This window comes from Rattus rattus, chromosome 5, assembly GCF_011064425.1.
Source record: "Rattus rattus isolate New Zealand chromosome 5, Rrattus_CSIRO_v1, whole genome shotgun sequence".
NCBI classification, from domain to species: domain Eukaryota; kingdom Metazoa; phylum Chordata; class Mammalia; order Rodentia; family Muridae; genus Rattus; species Rattus rattus.
The window spans coordinates 65,671,833-65,691,475 of NC_046158.1; the positions used below are offsets into that span (position 1 = coordinate 65,671,833).

Here is a 19,643-nt window from a genome sequence, read left to right on the forward strand (position 1 = left end):
ATCACTGCCTTTAATTTAAACTTGTAAGGAAATTTAAAATATTTAAATATTTATATTAAATTTGTAAGGAAAACATAATTGTCCCATTTCCTACACAAAGAAACTGAGGTCCGGATTAACTGAGAAAAGTGATTTGTTCAAAAGAAGTACAAGACTACTATTTAGCATCCTGTCTCCATCCGAGGCTCCTTCTGCTACATCCCAGTTGCCTCTTGGTTTCCTCTCAGCACAGAACAGTATCATCAATATTTGCGATTGCAAGCTCTCAAACAAACAAACAAACAAACAAACAAAAAGGGCAGAGGTGTTGACAGCAGTTTAAGCATCAGTAGTTAGGTAAAGGCAACGTGATGATGGCTGGAAATGTATAGTTTTCCACAAACCTTTCGGTTTTTCTATCTGAAGCCTTGGTAGCCATTCCTCCAGCCACTGGCTGACAAGCACCTGACAAGCAGCTCTAGGAAACGCAGCTGCGCGCGGTCCCTTTAAGGCCGCAGGCGGCGCGTGCCCATAGCCCTTTCAAACGGACCAATAAAGGGACGATAGGCGGTTCTCCGAGGACCAATAAACAACGAGGACACTGCGGGGTGTGCGGCGGCTCAAGCGGTTTTAAACGGCTTAGAGCAGGCCCCTCGGTTCTGACCCGGCGGAGGTGAGTGGACGGTGGGCCTCACTTGCTCGCCTGGACCCTGAGGATCTGGCGTCGCGCGCGCTAGGGGACCCACAGCCGCGGGCGGGGCCCTCGCGGACGCGCGCCTCCGCGTTCTCGCGAACCCGGCAGGTCTGAGGCGGCGAAGCGGGGCGGAGGCCTGGGAGCCCGCGGCTGGCAGGGCGGGGGGCGTGGGCGCTCGCTTGTGTTGGTGACCGGGGCTGGGGTTCAGGTGAGCAGAGCACGCGGCGGGGAGCTACTGCAGCTTCAGAGGTTCGCGGGCGGCGCCGGGCCGCGCCCGAAGGCTGAGATGTCCGAGGTTGGGGCGGGGGCCCTGCCAGCAGGCCCTTGGTGGAGTGCGCCTCGCGGAATTGTTAAATGAATGAACTAGAGCACCGGAGGGCTGTAGTGGGTGTGAAGGGCCTAGTTGTCTCAGAGCGGGACCAGATCCTGGTGCCCGAGCCTGCCTTCATACCTGCGTCCACTACCTGCGATGATTTTGTAAGGATTCTGTTCATTCACCGCCCCGCCCTTGGTTTTCTCCCTCAGAAAGTGTCAGCAGAGTTCAGGTATTTTGCAGCTGTGAAGGTTTCCGGGACCAGTACAATAGCCAGCAGTGTAGGATAGGTTAGCCAGGCCTTGCCACTTTAAGGTTCGATAGATGAGATTCTCACTTTTTAGCTCTTAGCAAATCGTTGTTGAGAGAGCTGCCCAAAGTCTCGGTAATTGCTATGCAAGATTGAATGCATCCCATTTTGTTTCTTGCGTAGGGCATGATGAAAGAAATGTTGTCAGAGTGGCCGCTGTGTGTTAGAGAATATATTCTTGTTGATGAATCTTAACAATGAGTTTCTGATTCAGCACCAATAGAGGTCTTGCAGAACTTGTCCCAAATTTATGCACGACTCTTAATTCTCCTAGGAACCAAGGCATTAAATCTTGGCCCAGATAGGATGCTTGTCTTACATTATGCATAATTATAGAACTGAAAACTCATTTTTAGAAAGGTGAAATCCCTTTTTTTCCATTTTCATCACCCTGAAAACTCCTTCTATGACCTAAAGAGCAAGAATAAGTCAAGCTAATGGTCATTTGAGACTTTTCTAAAGTGACTGGACTAGTAAGGTTTAATGAAGAGAAAATCAAAATCAACTTTTTTTTTTGTCAGCGTAAGTTAAATCAAGGTAGTAAACCTGTAATGAAAAAAATTGTACACAAAACTTGTTTAAATTTTTTTTTTTTTAACATGGGGCTGGAGAGATGACTTTTAGTACTTTGCTAAAGTACTGGTTGCTTTTCCAGAGCAGCTGGATCTAGTCCCAGCAGCCACAACCATCTGTAACTCCAGTTCCATGGGGACTGATACTCTCCTCTGGCCTCCATGGGTGCTGCATATACATGGTACACAGACATACAGGCAAAACACACACACACACACACACACACACACACACACACACACACACATATATTTTTAAAGATCTTTTATGTTTACTTTTGTGAGTGGGTACATATGCTTGATGTCAGACAGGTTGCTGGAGTTCTATCGTGTTGATTCTGAGGATCAAACCTTAGTTGTAAGGCTTGGCAGAAAACACCCTCACCATCTAACTCCCCCTTTTTGGTCCCAAAATTTTACCTAAGTTTTTAATGCTGTTCACTTAAGGAGGTGGCAAGCAAAGGTATTCCATAACAATATGCCATATACCTTCCTCTCTTTTAAAGTTTGGATTATCAATTTTGAATTATGTGGAGTGGTATGTGGTAATTCATCAGTAGCAGTTCAGTCGATGAATAAATAATTTAAACCTGGGTTTGGAAAAAGCAATTAAAAATAATTCTTTAACAATCGCTTTGGATAGTGTTAAAATATTTTTCCCAAGATTTATTTTATGAATGTTCGGTCTGTGTGTGTATGTGCATTATGGATGTGTTTGTTCTCACAGACTTCCTTCAGAAGAAGGCATTGGATACCCTGGAACTGGGGTCACAGATGCTTATAAGTAGACATGTGGGTACTGGGAACCAAACTTGGGTCTTCTGCAAGAACAACAAATCTTAAGTCTAAGCTGTTTCTCCAGTTCCCATTGGTTAAAAGTCTTGATAAAGATGAAAACTTGCTGGGGTTGGGGATTTAGCTCCGTGGTAGAGCGCTTGCCTAGCAAACAAAAGGCCCTGGGTTCGGTCCCCAGCTCCAAAAAAAAAAAAAAGAAAAAAAAAAAAAGAAAGAAAGAAAGAAAAAAAAAAAGATGAAAACTTGCTAGGCATGATGGTTCACACCTCTAATTTTAATATGTGGGAGGCCGAAGCAGGAGGATTGCTGTGAGCACGAGACCAGCCTGGGCTATATAGTTAGTTTCTGGCCAAAATGGATTACAGAGTGAGGCCATCTCAAAAAACAGCAGAAAAACCCAACAAGAGCAAATGAACATTTTATATTCTAGTAAAGCCAGGATGTCTTGTGTTCTGCTGAGATTGATGGCTGTTGGATGGTAAAACATTATTCTAGATTCAAGGAACACACTTGTGAGCCAGGAAAAAAAGCACCTAAGGGAATTTAACAAATTTATCTTTTGAACAATTTACAATGGTAAATTATAGTTTCTATGATCCCTCTAGCTTAGCCTGGGGCCTTGAACAAAGTAAATTCTTAAATGTGTTTACTAGCAGTAGCTAATTGTGATGGCTTGTATATGCTTGGTCCAGAGAGTGGCACTATTAGGAGATGTGGCCCTGTAGGAGTAGGTGTGGCCTTGTTGGGGGTATGGGCTTTTAAGATCCTCATTCTAGCTGTCCGGAAGCCAGTCTTTTCCTAGTGGCCTTCAGATGAAGATGTAGAACTCTCAGCAATCCTGTACCTTCCCTGCCTGGATGCTGCCATGCTCCCATCTTGATAATTGACTGAACCTCTGATCCTGTAAGCCAGCCCCAATTAAATGAAATGGCCTTATAAGAGTTGCCTTTGTTATGGTATCTGTTTATAGCAGTAAAACCCTAACTAAGACAAAAGTTTGGACCGGGTACTGGGGTAATGCTGTAATAGGTCTGACCATATAATAGGTCTGCTTTTGTTTGGAAGGATGTGGATTTGGGGACTTTAGATTTGGAAAGCAGTGGAATCCTTTAAGTGGGACTTAATGGGCTATCCTAGTAGGAATATGAAAGACTTTGTTGCCCAAAGTGGTTTGAACTGTGCAGAACTGGCCTAAGAGGTTTCAGTGGAGAAGAATTTCAGTATGTGGAGTAGAGACTGTGTTTGTGGTATTTTGGTGAAGAATGTGGCTGTTTTTTGCCATTGTGTGAAGAGTCTGCCTGAGGCTAAGGTGAAAAGATTTAGATTGCTTTGAAGAAGGAAGTCTCAAAACAGCCTGGCATAAATTCTGTTGTGTGGTTAAAATGTAGGGTTCAAGTATTAAAGGGGCACCAAGAAGTGAAATGAAACTGAATCCTATGCCCTAGGAGATAACAGATTAAGGGAGTGGGATTTGGGGGCAAGATCCCACCCAGCCAAATTTAGGTGCAGGCATGGTGGTAGGCACCTTTAATTCCAGGAGACAAAAACCAAGCAGAGTTAAAGGCTGAGACAGAGCAAGTTCTAAATAAAGGAAAGCTTAATAAGTCCAGGTGTGGTGACACTTGTTTTAATCCCAGCATTCAGAAAACGGAGCCATACAGATCTCTGAGTTCAAGGTCAATCTACAGAGCAAGTTTCAGGACAGCCAAGCTTAGACAGTGCGGTACTTGGAAAACAGAAAGCTGGTAACAGAGTAAGGGGACCATGTTCCAGCCCTAGCAAGCAGCAGAACTCAAGCTTGAGTTCTGAGAAAGATTATGCAGAACCTGAATTTAAATGCAAGTTAGGTAGCCAGAGTCTATGCTCTCAGGGTCATCATATATAAAGTAATGGCTTTAAAAAAAAAATTAAAGAACAGATTTAAAACAGAACACACTCCTCTTCCTTGACGTATCTACCAGGGATATGAAATATGGATAACAGGCATGGTATTTTTTTAGGGATCCAGTTGAAAATTCAGTGTTTACTTTATGGGCAGCTATGAGTATGGTAAGACAAGGGGGAGCTTAAAATTGGCAGTTGTGTATAGCTTTGAGATAGAGGAATCTTGCTATATAACCCTGGCTGGCCTGAAAACCCCTATGCAGATTAGTTTGGACTTGAACTTGGGGTCCTGCCTTTGCCACCTCTATGCTGGGCTTTACAAATGTATACCACCCCTGCCAGCTTTAAAATTGAGATGTTAATCTAATTGTGATTGTTTCTTGGTGATTAGTGTTAGAGAGGTTTGAAGTTTTGAATGATTCTCATATTATTACATATATTGAGTTCAAAGATGTTACTTAGTTTTTTGGGTTTTTTTTGTTTTTGTTTTTGTTTTTGTTTTTTTTCTCTTTTTTTCAGAGCTGGGGACCGAACCCAGGGCCTTGCGCTTGCTAGGCAAGCGCTTAGTTTTTTGTTTTTTGTTTTTTAATTTTTATACTTATTTTATGTGTGTGTTTTGCCTGCATATATGTATGTGTACCCATGGTATCCAGGTCCACAGAGGTTGCCTATAAGATAGTGTTGGGCCCCCTGGTACTGGACTTAGAGGTGGTTGTGAGCCACCATGTGGGTTCTGTGAACACAACCTATGCAGGAGTAGCAAGTGCTCTCAACTGAACCACCTCTCCAGCCCTACTTAGGTTGTAAGCAGTGCACCTATCTTGACTCCTTAATAAACTTCCAAAACATTAAGTTTCTTTCTTTTGGCCTTCACTTTTCCTGTTTTCTGCCCAGAATGTCCCAACCCACTTTGCCTTTATCTCAAACCTATGTTAACAGGCTTACTACACATTTCAACTTAAATGTCAACTCCGTAAAGAAACAGTTTTCTAAGGTCTCAATTACAATAGCTGTCTTAGTGCCTTTTACCTCATTACTCTCTGTTTTATGTCTTCTTATTTGATTTTTTGTTTGTTTGTATCAGAATTCCTCACAGAAATGAAAGTAGAGTGCACATTTTTTTTTCTTTGTGAGGTTATATTTGTACCTTACACAATTCCTGGAACAAAGTAGACTGGTCAGTGAGGCATAATGGAGCACACCTGCCAGTACTTAGGTGGCAGAGGCAGGAAGAACAGGAGCTCAAGGTTATTTTTGACTGTTAGGAAGTTTGAAGACAGCCTGGGTTGCGTGCCCACTTAGGACCTGAGTTCCATCCCCCGGACCCACGTGGTGCAAGGAGAACCAACTCCTACATCTAACCTCCATATGGATGCCAAAGTGGTGTGTGTGTACACACACACACACACACACACACACAGACAGACACACTAGTTTTTTTGGTATGTGGTTTTTTTTTTCTTTCTTGTTTTTTTAAGCAATGCAAGTAAATGGTAGAGAAGTCTTGAACAAAAGTAGTCTAAACTGACATAGTCTTCTGTATGTGATGAAGTTAAACAAAGACAGTATGTAACTGTGTCAGTGTTTGGTGTTTTTGGATGTGAACTATCGCAACAGATAAGATCAGAAGTCTTCTATTAAGAAAACTAGAAAATTCTTAGGTTTATGTTTGTGTTGCTTGTGTAGAAGTGCCTAGGCCCTCATAAAGGCCTTCACTAACGTGAGAACAGTAGGACTGGTACAGCCTTGAACTGCTGTCTGCATGGGCCTGTGTTCTCTTGTGCTGTGGTACATAGACACTTGAGTCGGGATTAAAAACAAAAAAATAAAGAATAGTTTTACTGCCTTAAAAACTCAGCAACCATGTCTTTTTACTGTTCTTGTAGTTTTCCTCTTCCAGAATGTCACACATAACTGGAGTCATTCTTTATGTACTGTGCTTAGACTGACTTCTTTCACTTCACTGAAAGGTTAGGTTGTTCATTTTTTGAAACAAAGTCTGATGTAATCTACTGAACTTACTATGTAGCTGAAACTGACCTTCAACTCTTGATGCTCCTGCCTCTACCTCTAAAGTGCTAAGAGTACAAGTGTTCAAAATTATAGTGGGCCATAGGAGTTTTATATGGACCTAGTTTTTACTTCATTTGTATAAATTTGTTGGATCATATGGTTAAACTATGGTTTAGTTTTTGTAGGAAACTGTGAAACCCTCTTCCAAAGTGACTACTGTTTTGCAGTTTCATCAGAAATGAATGAGATTTCCTATTGCTCCACATTCTTGACTGCACTTAGTTTTAACAAGTTTTTTTATTTTTTATTTTTTTAATTTTCTAATCATTCTAGTAGAAATTTAGTGCTGCTTCTACCTTTAAAAATGTCTTTCATGACATTGACATTTTGAGAGTGATTTTGTGTGTGTGTGTGTGTGTGTGTGTGTGTGTGAGAGAGAGAGAGAGAGAGAGAGAGAGAGAGAGAGAGAGAGAGAGCGCACAAGTGAGCAAGCGAATTCGAATGCATACACACTGTCATTGTGCATGTGTGGAGGGCCAGAGGACCACTTATTGGAGTTAGACCTCTGCTTCACTGTGTGAGTGCCAGGGGTTGAACTTGGACAGTTTGGCAGCTGCCTTTACACACTGAGCCATCTCACTGGCCCTGTTAATGTGATTTTTGCTTTGTATTGGAGACAGGGTTTTTCTATGTAGCCTTGGCTGCCCTGAAACTTGTTCTATAGACCAGATTGGCCTTGAACTCGGATCAGCCTGTCTCTGCCTCCCAAGTATTAAAGTATTAAAGGCCTGTCATTAATGTGATTTTTTTTTTAAAGATTTATTCATTTATTATATATAAGTACACTGTAGCTGTCTTCAGACACACCAGAAGAGGGCATCGGATCTCTTTACAGATGGTTGTGAGCCACCATGTGGTTGCTGGGAATTGAACTCATGACCTCTGGAAGAGCAGTCGGGTGCTCTTAACCGCTGAGCCATCTCTCCAGCCCATTAATGTGATTTTTAACAGTGCTTTAAGAATACTTTACACTTCCCCAATCCCTAGAGAGTCAGGTTACTCCTGCTTTGTATTCAGCTTCATTGGTAATATTGACCAGGTTAGGTAATAAAATTACTCTTTCTCCTTTTCCATACTTCTTCTTTAGAAGTGAGTTGCCAACTGCCAGATGTGTCCAACCTTTTGTGGTGGTGTTATAATCTATAAAGTTCATGGTGAAGACTCAAAGTCTAGTAACACAAATGAAATAATATGCATGGATTTTTTTTTTTTTTTTGCAAAAATAATTTCATGGTGTTTTAGGTAAGTACTCAGATGCATGAGGCCCTTTAGTCATAGTTTAGACATGTCTTCAAGTCTAGACCATCCTGAAAGTAGGTGAACAGTTTAGGTGCATTTCCTGGAGAAATAAGTATCCATATATTTTATTTGGAATTCTGTAAGGAAGATTTATTTCTCTTGCTTCATTTTACTAATTTTCCTGAGGCACAGGGAATTAAACCTTGGCTTTACAAAACGGCCATTCAGAGCCTGCCCCACATGTGGCCCATATATTTACAGCCACCAAAACTAGATAAGATGGATGAAGCTAAGAAGTGCATGCTGACAGGAACCGGATATAGATCTCTCCTGAGAGACACAGCCAGAACATGTCAAATACAGAGGCGAATGCCAGCAGTAAACCACTGAGAATTCGACCCCCATTGGAGGAATTAGAGAAAGAATTGAAAGAGCTGAAGGGGCTTGTGACCACATAAGAACAACAATGCCAACCAACCAGAGCTTCCAGGGCTTAGACCACTACCCAAACACCATACATGGACTGACCCTGGGCTCCAACTGCATAGGTAGCAGTGAATAGCCCTGTTGGGACACCAGTGGAAGGGAAGCCCTTGGTCCTGCCAAGGCTGGATCTCAGTGTAGGGGGATTGTTGGGGGGGAGTAGTGGGGGTGAATGGGGAGGGAAGGGAGGGGAAGGGTTAGGGGCTGATGGACAGAAAACCGGAAAGGGAATAACATTTGAAATGTAAATAAGAAATACCCAATTTAATAAAATGGAAGAAAAAATGTCAAAAACAAAACAAATGTTAGACAAGCTCTATACCATGAAGCTATATCCCACAGCTTTCTGTAGTGAAATTTTTTAAAATTTTTATGTAGTTTGAATTTGTGATTCTTTAGTCTGTGTTTTACTAGGAGCTGGGCTTAGAAGTCTGTGTCATCAGTCCCTGTATCACTATTTGTTTGGGTTTTTTTTGTTTGTTTGTTTTTTAAAGATTTATTTTATTTATTATATATATAAGTACACTGTAGCTGTCTTCAGATACACCAGAAGAGGGCATCAGATCTCTTTACAGATGGATGTGAGCCACCATGTGGTTGCTGGGAATTGAACTCATGACCTCTGGAAGAGCAGTCGGGTGTTCTTAACCACTGAGCCATCTCTCCAGCCCTCACCATTTGCTTATTGTTTTATTCTTTGTGGTGTGTGTGTCACATGGAGGTTAGAGGACAAGTTTTGGTAGTCCTTACCTTGTTTTTTTTTTTGAGGCAGGGTCTCTGTTTCTATTGCATTGCCATGATACACCAGGCTAGCTGGCCCAGCCAATGAGCTTCTAGACAATTTTATCTCTACCTCCCATCTCAGGAGTACTGAGATTACAGATGTATACTACCATATTGAGTATTTTATATGAGTTCCTAGGATCATAATTCAGATTCAGGTCATCAGGAATATGCAACAATTGCTTATACCTACTGAATTTTCTCCTCTGGTCTATCTTATTTTTTGAGGCAGTTTGTCTTGCTGAACCTGACTTTTACCATTTTGGCTAGACTGGCCAGTGAGCCCCCAGAATCTACTCTGTCCTTTCTTGGCTCTTCTGTAGATGGCTCGGAACTGAGTTAAGCCTCATGCTTGCTCAGGAAGCACTTTAGTCATCCACGGAGCCATCTCTTAGCCCCTCTGTTTGTTTGTTTGTTTTTGTTTTTATTTTATTTTTCTGGCACTACCAAGATGTACTAGGCTCCTTTATGTTTCCCTAATTCAACTCCAAAATTAGAATTAGACTGTTCTTCCTTGAGCTCTGGTTCCTTTTAGTGGGTATTTAGAAATCAAGATGCAGATACACAGTATACTTGCTTCTACAGGGGTATCATCAGTATGCCCTCTCAACTGACAGAAGTAGGTAGTATACATCTTTATACTAGTGTCCTCGATGGCATGTTGGTATATAGTTGTTTCTGTAACTTTCCGTCTATGTTTACATTAAGTTAGACATGAAATTTATACAGATAAACAGATATTCCTTTTGACATTCAGAGGAAAATTAGATGTCCTCTTTGTAATTTGCTTTTCACAGAGATAGTTTTTTTTTCTCTCCCTAATAACATCTTTTTTTTTTTTTTTCTTTTTTCTTTTTTTTGGAGCTGGGGACCGAATCCAGGGCCTTGCACTCGCTAAACAAGCGCTCTACTGCTGAGCTAAATCCCCAACCCCTAATAAAATCTTTTAATTGCCAGAAAACATTGTTTTTCTGATTTGGCAACAGTATTTGTTCTTGTTACAGGCCTTGGTCTAGAGGTGCATTCAAAACATTACAGTTTTGTTATAGATGTGATTGCAAATGAACCATAATAACCTTTATATCTTTTTGTTTTGTTTTTGTTCTTTTCTAGACAGGGTTTTTCTGTATAGCTTTGGCTGTCCTAGAACTTGCTCTATAGACTAGGCTGGCCTTGCACTCAGAGATCTGCCTGCCTCTGCCTCCTGAGTACACCTGAAGTTGTGTGCACACTGCCTGGCACCTTTTCATCTTGTGGAACTTGATCTTTATTATTTTATGAAAGAGCATAGAACTTTGTCATCTTGATTATATTTATTTCTTAGTTGTTTGTTACTAATTAAAATAACTTTTCTTATTTTAGTTATGTGGTGGTGGGAACACATGAATGCAGATACTCAAAGAGGCCAGAAGAGTCAGATGCCTCTAAAGTTGGAGTTTCAGCAAGCTTTTTGGATCATTACTATTTCTATAATACTAGAATAAAGCAAACTACTATTCCTTCATAATGATTTAATCAAGGGGTAGAAAATAGGTCTGTGATTTTTGCCAGTGAGACAGTTATTTTACTACTGAGAAACTTGACATTGAAAACACCTTGTTTATTTGATAACTGGACAAGTACCATGTCACAATATTTTAGACGTGGGAAACTTGTCAGTACAAACTTGTAGTTCTGACAATACTAAAGTCCCAAAGAGGAGGTGACTTCTCCGAAGTGTTATGGGTAGTTAATGTTAGAAAGAAGTTGGAAATACCCCCCACCCCCACTATACCTTTTAAGTTAAAAAAAAAAGTGTGCTTTACACTAGTCCTTTAACATTACAGAATATGTCTTTACATTAGAAGAGCCTTTTAGTTGAAGGCAAAGTCGCTCTCATTTTGAACTCACTGTGTCTTATTTATTAAAAATAATTATGCTATCTTCTTTTTTAAAAAGCATATTTATATTTCCTATTCTCAACTAAAGAACAAATCACTTACCAATGTCCAGACAACCTTCCTTTCTTGCATTCCTAATTATATTCCTTGTCTCTTCCTTTTAATTTTTCTTTTATGTATGTGAGTGCCTGCATGTGTGTATATGTAATACATGCTTACAGTCCCTGCAGAGGCCAGAAGATTCCAGGAACTGGAGTTACAAGCAGTTTTTAGCCACCACCTAGGTACTAGGAATTAAACCTGGGCCCTCTGCTCTTAAAACCCAGTACTCTTAAAAATATAATAATAATAATTGCATGGTTTTCATTCCAGTACTTGGGACGCAGAGGCAGGCAGATCTCTGTGAGTTCAAGGCCAGCATGGTCTACATCATGAGTTCTAGGACATCTAGGAATAGATCCTGTTTTTGTTTTGTTTTTTTTTTTTGTTTTTTTTTAAGAGTTATTTATTTTATGTATGTGAGTACAGTCACTTTCTTCAGACACCAGAAGAGGGCATCAGATCTCATTACAGATGGTTGTGAGCCACCATGTGGTTGCTGGGAATTGAACTCAGGACCTCTGCAAGAGCAGTCAGTGCTCTTAACCGCTGAGCCATCGCTACAGCCCTAAATCCTGTTTTAAAACAAACAAAATTACTACTTATTTGTGTGGGTTTTTGCCTAAATGTATGTCTGTACCATGTGAGTGTGTGATACCTGTGGAGTACAGAATAGTGTCCAGTCCCCTGAAACTGGAGTTACAGTAATGAGCTGCCATGAGGGTGCTGGGAACTGAACCTGGGTCCTGTATAAGAATAAATGCTTTTAACTGCTAAGTCATTTTTCTAGTCGTCTTCCTGTCTCTTCCATGCTGAGGTTTCAGAATATCATCTTCCATATGTGCTTCTAGATACATTGTTTGGGCTTGTATTGATGCACTATAAATTAAGCAATTAATGCCCTCTTTTAAAGCTTTTGGTATTTGTAACATGGGACATATTTGTTTAATAGTTTTTTTTTTTGTCTTCTAGAAAATTATGATTTGAAAATAAAGGTGTTTAATGTGACTTGCTATATGAAGACATTATTTTAGAATTTTATTTAAACCATAGAAAAGTCCATCTGAATATTGAAAAAATCAGATTGGAGGTTGGAGAACTGGCTCTGAGGTTAATTAAGAGCACTTCTTGCTTCTTAAGAGGGCCTGAGTTCATGTTGTGTGACAACACTTAGCCTTGGGAGACTCATATACATGCCTGTTCACCCCATGACAGACCAAAGACTGGATAACACCAAAGCTCAGTGTTGGTGAAACAATGAATTTTATTAGGGTTGCTGACAGAAATGTGGGGGAGGGGCTACTTAAAAGGAGCAGAAAGAACTCAGAGACAGATGCATCATCAAAGCTCATCCCACCACAGGTGACTGCAAATGTTAGGGGCTTTTCTGTGCTCCCCTAGCTCTGAAATAATGAGAACTAGACTTGATATTTTTGTTAATGAGCTTCTTGCACTAGAGCTGGGCAAATACTGAACTATTCCAGCCTGACTATGCTGGCCTGGCCTACTTCCCAACAACTTACTGCTATGTGATGTTTGCCTGCCATCTTAGTCTTGCTCTGGTTCTTCTGCTCCATCCATTCTCTCTTCATGGTGACACATCTCCCCCTTTCTCCTCTTCCCACCTATACCCCTTCACTGGTTTTGGATGTTCTGCCTCCTCTCTTGCTCAGCTATTGCTGATTAACTCTTTATTAACCAATCAAAGGTGATTGAAAACAATTTACACAACACTGAGACAGGAGATGCTTGACCAATGCCAACATTCAGACTGCAGTCCGATCTCTGGGCTCAGTAATCAGCATCTGAATAAACTTACCTCAAAAGCTGGAAACCTCAAGTAAGTAACTCATTTGATCTAAACCTTGCCTGGCCTCAGCGTCTTTGTAGCTAGGCTTGTCTGAGAGTGACTCTCAACAAACTTTTCTTATATAATCTTGGGGAGAGAGGGTCATAGTGAATCTGAACAGTTTTAGGGACTTCCCTGAAGCTATTTTGAGTTGTTTTACCTTTTGTGATAAGGAAGTTCCTTGGGAGATGCAATGTTTCAATCTTGAGGAAATTGATACACAGCAGTTCAATTCCAGTTGTCCACATCAAGTAGTAGCTCATAGATGCTAGTAACTCCAGCTTCAGGAGATCTAACATTCTCTAATGGCTTCCCTGGATATCTGCATGGATGTTTACATGTCTGGTACAGACACACACAAATATTTACATACAATTAAAAATAAATCTTTTAAAAGAAAATTCTGACTAATGGATTCAAATGATACATTTTTTTTTCATTTGTCCTGACAAGTGTTACTTTTTCTTGATCCATTAAGGTTGCTGGTAAGAAAAGTAACTTGATTTGACTATTCACATCTGCAATCTGAAAGAGTGGACCTGCATTGGTGGTAGCACACACCTTTATTCCTAGCACTCGGGAGGCAGAGGCAGGTGAGTCTCTGAATTCGAGGCCAACCAGTCTACAGATTCAGTTCCAGGATGGCCAGGGCCGTCTAAAAAAAACAAAAAACAAAAAACAAAAAAGACATTTATGATTCATACTAAACAGTCAGAGACTGGTTGATTTTTAAAAAGGATCTTACAAATAATTTACAAATCATTAATGATTGCTTAGAGAACTGACTTTATTTCTTAGGTATAGAACCAGATACAGACAGGAAGTTAGGACTAGTATTTCACTTACCCTTGAACTTCCAAAATTGTTGGAAGGGGCATACAACATGGTTCAAACTGCTACTTTGGAAAATGACTATTTACTTGTAAGATTAAATATACACTTGCATACCACAAAGCATGTGGGTATTTACTTAAGAGAAATAAAACTGAACATATATACAAAAACCTGTGTGAGAAGGCTGTTAGCAATTTCTTTTCAAAACATGTTAACAATTTAGTGTCATGACCTGATAAATAGGAACATAATATTTATATCTTGCAATCAAGTAATAAAAAGGAAGAAATCACTGTTATATGTATCTGCAGATGTTATTTTTAAGTATTCTTGGGTATAGAACACAGGGACTCAGAGTTGATGAATAAGTTGGAGAGACAAAAATTAGTGAAAAAATTGATACTCAATGATAATCTTCAAAGATTTCAAAGACCATGTATTTACTCTTTGAGTTTTGGAGGTTTTGTTTTGTTTTAACTTTAATTGTATGGAGGTCAGAGAACTTTGTAGAGTTCTCTCCTTGCATCTCTATGTGGTTCCAGAGACTCAACTAAGGTTGCTAGGCTTGTTCAGTAAATACCCTTACCTGATGATGGATCAAGAAAAAGTACTGATTATTCCCTGAGGTATTAATGCAGATTACCTACAAAAGAACTTCCTTTTATGTTTTGGGGTTTTTTTTAAGATTTTTTTTTTTATTTTTAAGAACTTCCTTTTAAAGTACATAATTACATATACCAATTGCATTTGTATACAATATTCCTTTGCTTACATAGACTTGCGAATTCTTAGGGAATTTTTGATAGGCCATTCACAAGAGGGGAAAGTTATCATAGTTTTTTTGCCTCCTAGTACCATCCTACCTATCTGATATTACCTAGGAGCCTTCCTTTAGCTGTGAAGGAAGTCTGTGAAAGGACAAGGGGAAGCATTGAAAGCTGCTAGAATTTCCAAAGTCTTTCTGTTGCAATTTGAAAATTGCTACTTCTTAGGGAAGTTAATGGGGGGAAAAAAGCAGCTTCCATGATTTACTCTGATGGTTTGATTATTGTTTGCAGTAAATTTTTTACACCCTTCGAAAACTTTAGAATTAATGGTATTGGGAACTAGTCATCTCCTTTATTTCTGTGATATTATCTTTATTACTACCAAACCAGAGATCCACTTCAAGTTGTTCCATTATTTATCTCCTACTTTGGAAAACCTCTGAGCTAGAGGCAGCACCCTGGGTCTACAGACCTCTCGGTAAAGGTCGCTGTGGCCCCTTTAAGCGTTCTGTGTGCGTGCAAAGGAGCATTGAGGGTGGGGCGGGCACTCTTGACAGCGGTGCTCCTGTCCCCGCCCCTGTAGGAGGCGGTTCCCAGCAGCTGACTTGCCAATGCCGCTGCCTCCCGCCTGCTACCGGGTATTCCTGCTGATCCTGCACGGACATATATTAGGGTCGACCTCGCCCTGCTAGGGTAGCGTAAGTGTCAGACTACAAAAAGGGGGCAGGCATCCTGTTCTGGTCCGGAAGTCCTAGTGGACAGTACATGGGACTTAACCGGCCTTTCAGAGTGTAAGCCCGGGAAGGAGTGAAAACAATGCCCTCTGCAGTGTGCTAAAGTCCGGGCATCAGCTCTAATTGTGGGTGGTGACAGCGGCCTTTACGGTGTTTGAGTGGTTCCCGAGCCTAGTTCCTGCTTGGAGTGAAGAGAGGATTGATTTTTAGCAGAGTTTAACCTGGTGGGGCAGGATGGGGATGCAGCTGAATCTAGTACTCTGGGCCTTGGGTTTTTAGCTTGGGATTTAGAGATCTGGCTAGCCTCCCGCATGAGTAAGCTCTAGATTTTCAATCACCTTGGTAGTGTTGAACAGTAACTCCCAAAGTTGACCTAATTCACAGCGGGTTTAGCTTTCCATCTCCCTAGAGGCCTGTGTTGGTATACAGTACCCATTTTGGAGTCATTGACAATGATCATCTATTAGGGAGAGTTCAGCTAACCTTCTTTCCTGCTGATAAAATGGCACAATGTAAATGATACATCACTTTACCTGTCTCAGTTTGGAAGGTCATGATCCCAGAACAGGGAAAGCAACCGAAATTTGGTGAGATAAGTTGCTAGAGAAGCCATTCAAATTTCTACCTCCAATAATGCAGAATACTCAAGCAAGGTGATTCACTTTTGTTCTTATTCTTGTTAATGGGAATATCTAGAGGCAGTGAAGGTATTTATTAGAAGAATGGTGTTGTTTTTGCTTCCTCCTCATGTAGAGATGAGATTCTTTTTGGCCTAGGGCAAGTAATAGTAATTTAAATGTTCTATGACAGTTACATAATTTTTATCCTTTTTTTAGTCCATATGCTCTTCCTACATGTGTTTTAAGTAAGGGTCTTTAATCACATAGGCTCATTATTATTATTTTATGGTTGCCTTTTTTCTCAAATGAGCATCATTGCATATCAGCAATCATTTAAAAGGTTTAAATTTTTAAATTTTTAGGACATTTATTTATTTGGGGATGTACTCATGATGAGCATGTCACAGCCTATATGTAGATGCCAGAGGATAACTTAAAGGAGTTGTCTCTCTCCTTGCTTCATGTGGATCCTAGGGATTGGACTCAGGCCATCAGGCTCGACAGCAAGTTCTTTTACACTGAACCATCTTGCTGCTCTGGTTTATTATGGTGTTTGTTTGTTTGTTTGTTTGTTTGTTTGTTTGTGATATTGATGATAATTGGTATGTTACCTGGGCTGACTCCCAAACCTTTGGAATTGAGTCATCCTCTTGTCTTAACCTTCCAGATAGTTGGAATAAAAGTTAGGGATTGTGCTTTGAGTGGGCAAATCTTTCCTCAAGCTTCTCAGGCTCATACTATGATTCTGCAGTAGCATTTTCTTAGCCAAAGTGAGAGGTCCAGGAATGGTAATCAAATTCAGAGCTCTTGTATTGTGATAGTGAAGAGCTTTGTAGGTCAAGAGCTTGGGAATTTGCCATAGAAGAATTGAACTGCCAGTGAGTCTTTTCAAGTAAAAGGCAAATGCAAGCTGCTTATTAGCTCTCTGGTTATTGTAGACTATCAAAACATAAAAATTTAAAATAGAAGCATACCACATTTAGCATTTAGGTAGTTAGGAAGAGTCATGGATGTAAAGTAGCAGAAACTTTCTAAGCCCAGTTCTAACATTATTTATCACATAATCTCTCTGTGCCTTAATTTTTAGGTGGTTGAAGAGTAAGAATACTAGATTACTAGGGTCTGCGATTTATGATAGGATTTTATGCTCAAACATGGATATATTTAAGCCCTAGGCATTTACTAATCTTACTTTTTTAAAAACCTGTTTTGGACATTGTATAGAAGTGGAATCATACCACTTTGACTTAGCATAATGTCGTAAAGGTTCAACTGTGTTATAAACTTTATTCACATTTTATTTCTTTGTATTCCTATTATTTTACTGGATTAGTTCACTGCATTTTGGTTATTAATTTTGGTTATCAGTTGATACATATTCACTTTATTCATTCTAATTATTGTTTATTTGGTTTTAATTTGTTCTATCTATTGGAAAACATTTCATTTCTCTAAGGAGAGATTATTCAAGCCTTTAACTGTGATCTTTTGTGAAACTGAGGTTTTGTTCTATATGTATTCCATATTATTCTGTCTGTTTCTTCATTACTTCGAAAATAAATTATGGACATCAGAGCATGGTCTTTATGATAATTGTTAATTAATATTTGCACAGGAAGACAAAGTATGGTTTTCCAATAGTCACTTTAATTCACAAATAACAGAGGTAGGTGTGGTGACACACACCTATAATCCCAGTAAATGGGAAGCTGAGTCAGGAAAATTATGAATTTGGAGGCTCGCCTGAGCTGTCTAGTGAAACTATCTAAAAAGGGGAGACAAGACTGGTTTCAGTTCTTTACTTGGTCAGTGCACCAATAAAGTAAAAGAAAATGACTATAGAACTATTAAGGGGTCTGTGTGTTGTGTGTAGTATATTTTATTTTCTAGATGTTGAGTTTGATTTATTCAATATATCATTTTAAAGTATCACGTACAAATTTTTTTAGAAACTAAACTTACTTTGAGTGTTTTGAGTCCTATAAAATTATAAATTAATGTCAAATAAAATTAAGAGTGAAATAGATACTTTCTATTTGCTATCAGATGATAACTAGCTGCCTTTTTGAGCACTTGGAGCCCTTAGATTCTGAGTATCTATCTCCAAGAGTTTCATCTAAACTAACTCATATAACCCACCCAGGAACTTTTCTAGATATGTTGCTGACTAACTTATCTCTGGTCTTTCTCCGTCTGTAGTGCCTCGGGGACAAAACATTGTTTAAACAGTGTGCATTCCAAGATAAAATAGAAAAATCATAAAAATTTTCTCAGGAACTAAAAACTAAAATTTCATGAATTACTACTTTTGGGATGAGTATATTTTTCTTTCTCTGGATAGTGTTTATTGGTTGTGCGTGTGCTAGGCAGGCACTGTGCATGGTGAGCTGTAGCTTTTGTTGTTGTTGGGCCTGGAGAGTTACTCTTTTTGTTTGTTAAAATAGGGTATTAGAGCCTTAACTTACTGCCCCGCTTCTACCTCGGCAAACAATACTACCCAACCTCGCCTGTTCTCTTCCATGCTAACTTAATCTAAACTCGATCCTTGGTCTTTTCACTGTGCACTCCTCCCTCAGTGCTGTCCTCTATTCTGTTGGTTTAGTTATATATGTCTATTGACACTCCTACTTTTAAATCTCTAGTTCATCTGTCTTTGATGCTCCAGGCTTGAGTCCCCAACTGCTGCCTACATCAGTGCTTATCTAATGTCTGTCTTAACTCAGCTAGTCTAAAACCCCTCTTCCATTTGTTAACATGAACTTAGTAAAAGGAATATTTGTGCACTTAGAACATGACTTTTCTCTTAGACCCAGAGTACCATCATCTTTAATTTAAATTCTTCATGGCCTTCTGACTGTTTTCTGGTTTTGTTTGTTTGTATTATTTAGGTTTTTTTTAATTGAATATTTTTTTATTTACATTTCAAATGTTATTCCCTTTCCTGGTTTCCTGTCTTTTCTGTTTTTCAAGTCATTCTGTACATGGATTTACATATGTGTTATATGGTTTTTGATTACTTTTGTTTTTGAGTCAGGAGTTCATTCATCCTAGGCTGTCCTGTAACTGCTTGGTACCTGAGGATGACCTTGATATCCTGATCTTCCTGCCTCTACCTCCTGAATTGCAGATTTACCATCTGAGATTGTGCAGTGTAGGGACAGACCCCAAGACTTTGTGTGTACTATTCAAGCTTTCCACCCACCAAGTCACATCTCAGATCCTCTTTGAAAAATACAAGTTTGACTGGAACTGGAGCTTAGTAAAGCACTGACCTAGAGGTCCTGAGTTTAATCTCTAGCACTTCAATCAATCATCAGTCTGTTAGTCAATAAATAAATTGAAAAACAAGCCTCTGGCGAGAAACATACAAATTTGATAGCAAATGTAATTTTATAACAGTCCTTCAAAGTTGCCTGTTACTTTTGAACTGATACCTAAATTGTTATAACATTTGCTTAGAAGACCATTCAGAGTCTGGCCTTGATTTCTTCAGCCTCGTTCTATATTTTACTTTCCTTGTTGAATTTACACTTAAGCCTTGTTAAGTAAAACTGCTACAATAGAAGAAGTTAGAATTGATGCTATTCAAGTTTCTAAATGTTTATTTACATGTCTGTTTGTTTCTGAGAGTTCAGTTTGTAAACATGACTCTGAACTATACTTTATTTACAGGACTTGAGAGGAGCACAGGGCTCACACAGACTGCACAAGCACTCCAATGCTAAGCTATCCCAC

The 19,643-nt window shown here is 39.6% G+C and overlaps 1 protein-coding gene across 5 annotated transcripts in view; it reads left to right on the top strand.

The window, feature by feature from the left end:
- The first annotated feature begins 555 nt into the window (after positions 1-555).
- The window catches only part of Ckap5 (cytoskeleton associated protein 5), a 94,655-nt gene continuing 75,567 nt past the window's right edge, over positions 556-19,643 (top strand). For 2 of the 5 annotated variants that reach the window (XM_032903673.1, XM_032903677.1), the window contains exon 1: positions 556-652. The gene's annotated coding sequence lies outside the window, so the exon portion shown is untranslated. Of the gene's footprint in view, positions 653-12,791; positions 12,945-13,431; positions 13,547-15,231; positions 15,253-19,643 lie in introns of those variants that run through there. The other 3 variants (XM_032903675.1, XM_032903674.1, XM_032903676.1) reach the window with 3 other exon arrangements.